This window comes from Coffea arabica, chromosome 9e (genome assembly GCF_036785885.1).
Source record: "Coffea arabica cultivar ET-39 chromosome 9e, Coffea Arabica ET-39 HiFi, whole genome shotgun sequence".
Taxonomy (NCBI): domain Eukaryota; kingdom Viridiplantae; phylum Streptophyta; class Magnoliopsida; order Gentianales; family Rubiaceae; genus Coffea; species Coffea arabica.
This window is the reverse complement of record NC_092327.1, coordinates 11027425-11032624: the sequence shown is the minus strand read 5'-3', so window position 1 is coordinate 11032624 and position 5200 is coordinate 11027425. Positions and strand designations below refer to the sequence as shown.

The window sequence follows — 5200 nt, the reverse complement described above, 5'->3', positions numbered from 1 at the left end:
TGGCAACCACTATTCATTGTGATGTTTATTTTCGTTTTGCCATTTGGCGACTCTGAATCGTTTGAGCGCGCTATTACCTTCCTGAACGTTTTCGATTTCTTTTAACGACGCGACTGAGTCCTGACGAGAGCTGGGCAGGCGGCCCACCGAACCCTTTGGTTCGCCTTAGGGGGAGGTGGGGTTGTCACAACCTCTCCCTAGGGCGAACGCTAGGGTGTCAGCGGACTGCCTGCCCAACTCTCGCCGGGGCTCAGTCGATCAAAGTACTAATAACTCAAATGAAGCGGACGAAACATCTTCCATGAAAGGGAGTGTAACCCAAAATAAAATATAATCACTTCACCAATTCTCCAAAAGCTTAGTATACATATAGCCAAAAGTCAACTTACATAACAAGAGTTGAACTTATAGGTTTAAACTTACAGGAGTCAAAAGTAAGGTCTACTTAAGTAAAAGGTTACACTCTCAAATACAAGTCCAAAACAATGTAAAGCTAAGGAAGCTCTTGATCAAATCCATCCCTGATCTGTTAAGGAAAACAAAGGGAGTGGGGTGAGCTAACGCCCAGTGAGGTTCCAAGTGAAACGATTAAACACATAGCCAAATAAGGTCACAAAATAATTAAATACACTCCGTACAGTAAGACAGTAATTTAATCACAGTTCAATTAAAGGATACGGGTGGCTTTCAAAAGCCAATAACCACTGGAGCTTGATCATAACTGGATCCGTTGACTCTCTGTCAACGTTTGTATTCATAAAATGCAAGTCCGTAGAACAGCGCTTTCACCAGTCTCCGTCCACCAATCAACCCCCTACCGGGCCCGCACGCCACAAACAGTAGTTTGGTAATACTCGAGTATACCAGGAATCCAAGATTCCAAAGAAACAGGATCAAGTCGAGAATTTTACCACTGGTGGTGCTGGGCAACACAACAAGCAAGCTCAACGGCTATACTTCACCAGGGACCTCCAAACATCAGTCCCCAAGGTTTATCGGCCTTCTCGACCAAGCCCTTGCTGACTCGATACAACCGACTCACCTAAGAGGTTGGGTACCCAAACAGTAGCAGTAGTTGATGGGATATCACCCAAACAACTCAAACACAGTCATGTATATAGCGAAATCTCATCTCATAATAACAGTATACAGAGGCTCATTGGAAAACAAGGGAGGTCGAGTGCGATAAAGTACACGCTCGCCTCTATTTTATCAAAACAGTATTTGGCTCCAACAGTCATAAATCAAGTATTTCAAATATTCAGATATTTCACATAACGGGTAGCAGGTAGTGGAACACTCACCAAAGATGTAGTGCCTTTACGGATCACGGTAAGGTATTACTCTTTGTGTGGAGTTCAACTCTGCGATAAAACGTCATTTAAGAACTTGAAATCAATTAGGGTTCAAGTTTCTTTTAAAGAAAATCAACTAATTGAAACTCATTTTGGAAATATTCGTAAAACTCATGCTCGCTCTTAAAACTTTGAAACTTTGAAGCGATTAAACTTTGAAATTCCCATTTGAGTCGAAGAGAGGAGGAAAACATATTTCTATTAATCGTTACTTTCATTTTTCCAAGGTTACAAGGTTCGGCCGAATTCTAACTTATATACCTCTATGAGCGAAGACTTGAATACCCTAGACGATTCGAGTTCAATTCGACCTCAAATCTTCACTCAAACTGCGAGTATACACGTCTCACCTTCCAGTGAAAATTTGGGCAGCATACCCCTTTGTATTTAGCTATTTTTTAGCCATTTATGGCTTCATTATTTTTCTCAATTCAGCCCTAAAATCACACACAAATAATCTTACCACAATAGCCTTTCACTTGGCTCAATGCCATCCACACACAAGACAATTTTAGCATGTAAGCTTCACTTGGAAATTCGGAAATGGTGGCTAAAAGCTAAGTACAAGTCTTGACCGCTTTAATTAAGGTAACTTGTTAAAAGAGTAAAACTTTGAGGAAATGAGAGATACATTAGCGAGAGAAGTTCAATAGGGATATATTTGTTGTCAAGGAAGTGGAAAAATCAAGGTGAGAGGTTGGAAGTAGGCCGTCTGAGGTTTTAAAGTCAAGAAGCCCGTTTCTATGCTTCAGGAATCTACGGAGATGAATAGTAACAGTAAACTTTAAAAATTCGCAATTCGAGTTCCACAAATCAAACAATTATGAAAGTTGTACTGTTGTAAAATAGATTTTTAGTACTATCACATCCCAGAAGACACTTTTCAGAGATTCAAATCACAAATAGGCCAAATATTCGATCCAAGTCAAAAATTCATTTTCCTGAAGAAACAGGACATTCAAGCAGGACAGCCTACTTTGAGGAGTCACGGACAGCATTACACATGGAGGAAAAATATGAATTTTTTACAGAACAAAGTCCCATGATTCTAGTTTCAAATGCCACTGACGGCACCTCAATCGGATTTTCCTACACCAAGATATAAGCATTTTACTGAGACTGGTTAGTGAAATCCGAAAATCTGGAAACTCATTTTTCACTTGTGAAAAACTCCTTTTTCTCTTTTAAAACCACAAGACTTTTATTCAAACCATCCATACATTTAAGTATGACATTCATACCAGCAATTTTAACATAATTTAAGCATCAAATTTCAACAGAAACCAAAGAAATATACATATATTCCAAGTTTATAAACTTGTATAATGTTTAAACTAATATACTTTCTCAATCCAATATTAATTATGGCTTATAAATACTCCATTTTCCCTTTTAAGACTAACTAAGCTCTAGGTTGTTTGTGAATTAAATTTTGTTTCACAACCTTAACTTCTCAAGTTTTATAGTCTCTTAAATATTATAAAAACTAATTTAAGTGATTAGGAGCCATTTCGTGTATATAGCCATAACAAATTACCTTAGAATTTCTAAAACAGTATATAAGTCTTCATCTCATTACCAATTCAACCATTCAACATAATTCAGCCATATTACTTCAAAATCCATTAGGTTTGGTAGCTCTTAAACAAGGTTAATGTACATATATAAATTTTAAGATCTTATAAAATATTTGAGCTAAGATTAAATCATTTCATTCTAATCTTAATAATTAAAGCTGATGGAACTTTTATTTCTTCCCTTTAGACTGAACTAGACTCTAGTTTGCATGTTATTCTTATTTGTTCCACTTCACTAGCCCTTCAAGTTTTAAATTCTTTAAAGTATTCAAAACAAGGTTAAGATGCTACAAACGGATATATATATATATATATTTATATGTATAGTTACAACAAACTATCTTAGGCTTTTGTTTAAAAACTTCAACGAAAGTTCATCTCTTCCCTGTTTCGGCCAACAAGTATAAGTTCCAGCAATATCATTCAAATTGTTCAACAAATCTCCATCTTATACTTGCTTGAAATGCTAAACACATAGCTCATAATTTGCCCACTCAAACTAGAACAAATAACACACAATTTTAGAAAAGAATCCCACCTAAAGCCTCAACTAATTCGGCCAGCAACACATTACAATTTCCAGCAGTATAGCAATTTAACATATGGTGCTTTCTCCATAATTTTCTTCAGTTTTAACTCCAACTCATCATGCAAAAGATGATTCTCCAACTACAAAGTAAACTTGATCATCAATATAAAAATTTTCAGCCAGAATTTCAAAGGAAAAACTGATCTGAAGTCTATTTCTCTCTCTCGGTCAAGCTGTGATTGTTTTTGGACAGCAATCAGTTTTTAAACAAGAAATTTCTCCATTAACTACTTCAGTTCCCATTCAACTCCAACATGCATGCTAAAACTAAAAAAAATTATGCAAGGTATTCAGCTTCAACGTAGGAATTTGGAACCCAAAAATCTGTCAAGAAAATTGGAAAATTTCCTTACTTCATCTCTCGGCTAGCTAGACAGAACCACCGGTTAATTCTTGCAAATATTCTCACTTAAGTTATCAACTCTGCTTTAGTTTCTCAGATAGCACAAAAGTGTAAACAAATAGCTTGAATTCTTAAATGAAAATTGTTCCATAATCTCAAATGATAAGCTACATATCCAGTCCCTTTCTCTCGGATGATGCTATAAGAATTCCAGCAGGTTTCTTTCTTTGTTTTCAACTCAAAGTTCCAACTTTCACAAGTTCCTATAGCTAAATTTCACTTTATGGGAGATTTAAACATTGTCATGCATTTACTACAACATTCTTCCATTTTTCCATTGACAACAGGTTGTAACTTAATCAATCATCTCTCGGTTCCAACAGGTTCAGTTCAGTTTCAATTTTAATCTTAAACCAGAACTTTTCTTCAGTAGAAACTCATTTTCCCCTGCTAAAACTTAACTTGCGGCTTATATATATTCATTTATACTCAGTAAATAAGGATTGATCACAGAAAATTTACCTCTATCTTTCAAGATTTAAAAGTTGCAGACCAGGCAGATTTCTTAGCTTCGGTTCCTCAAGGTCGGCACCAGCTCTCCTTCTTTTTTTTATTTACTTCACTCTCATTTGGTTGAGGCTGGTAGGTGAAGTATACCACCAAGATTTCACTCCCTCTCTCTCACTTTTGGCTCACGGTTTTGAGGTTGCAAGCTGGAGAAATGAAGCTAGCAAATGTCTAACTCTCTCTCCCTCACTCTCTCTCGGTTGCAAGCTGAAACAGAAAGGAACCAGAAATATTTTCCTCTTATACTCACTTATCTCTCTGTTTAGAAGGCTTAAGAATTAGAAGAAGGAAATGCTATTCGGTGGTCAACTTTTCCAATTGGTACTACACAATACTAGACTGTTCCACTCAGGCCAACTGTCCAATTATATTTGGCAGCTGATTTCTCTTCGGTTTTTGTCAATCACCGCCCAAGTTTTGGTTAGCATTTGATTGCCTTACTTCCACTCGGTTCCTATTGTAAAATTGCTGATAACTTATTTTGCTTGGCTGCCTGGTTAATTCTTTAGGTTCCAAGGGTAACTTCGTCTTTTAACTTTAATTTATTTGCTTACTAAGGCTGTAGTTCTATTATTTTATACATTAGCTCCTAACTTTATTTGTATTTCCTTAATCCATTAGATTCTCACACATTTGGTTTTGTAGGAAATTAACTAGACATGTGGCTCGTTCAACTATAATATATTCAAATCACACAAATTACGGTACGCATATCATATGTTTATTTGATTCATATAATTTTTTTAATTTTAATTTTAATTTATTTTAT

General features: G+C 36.0%; 1 long non-coding RNA gene across 1 annotated transcript; it reads right to left on the bottom strand.

Moving 5' to 3' along the window:
* Positions 1–338: 338 nt before the first annotated feature.
* LOC140014466 (uncharacterized) lies at positions 339–4754 on the bottom strand. The gene is made up of 3 exons (XR_011821227.1): positions 4387–4754; positions 1305–1364; positions 339–526 (listed from the first exon to the last, which is right to left on the bottom strand). It is a non-coding gene; the product is annotated as an uncharacterized lncRNA (long non-coding RNA).
* Positions 4755–5200: the final 446 nt, after the last annotated feature.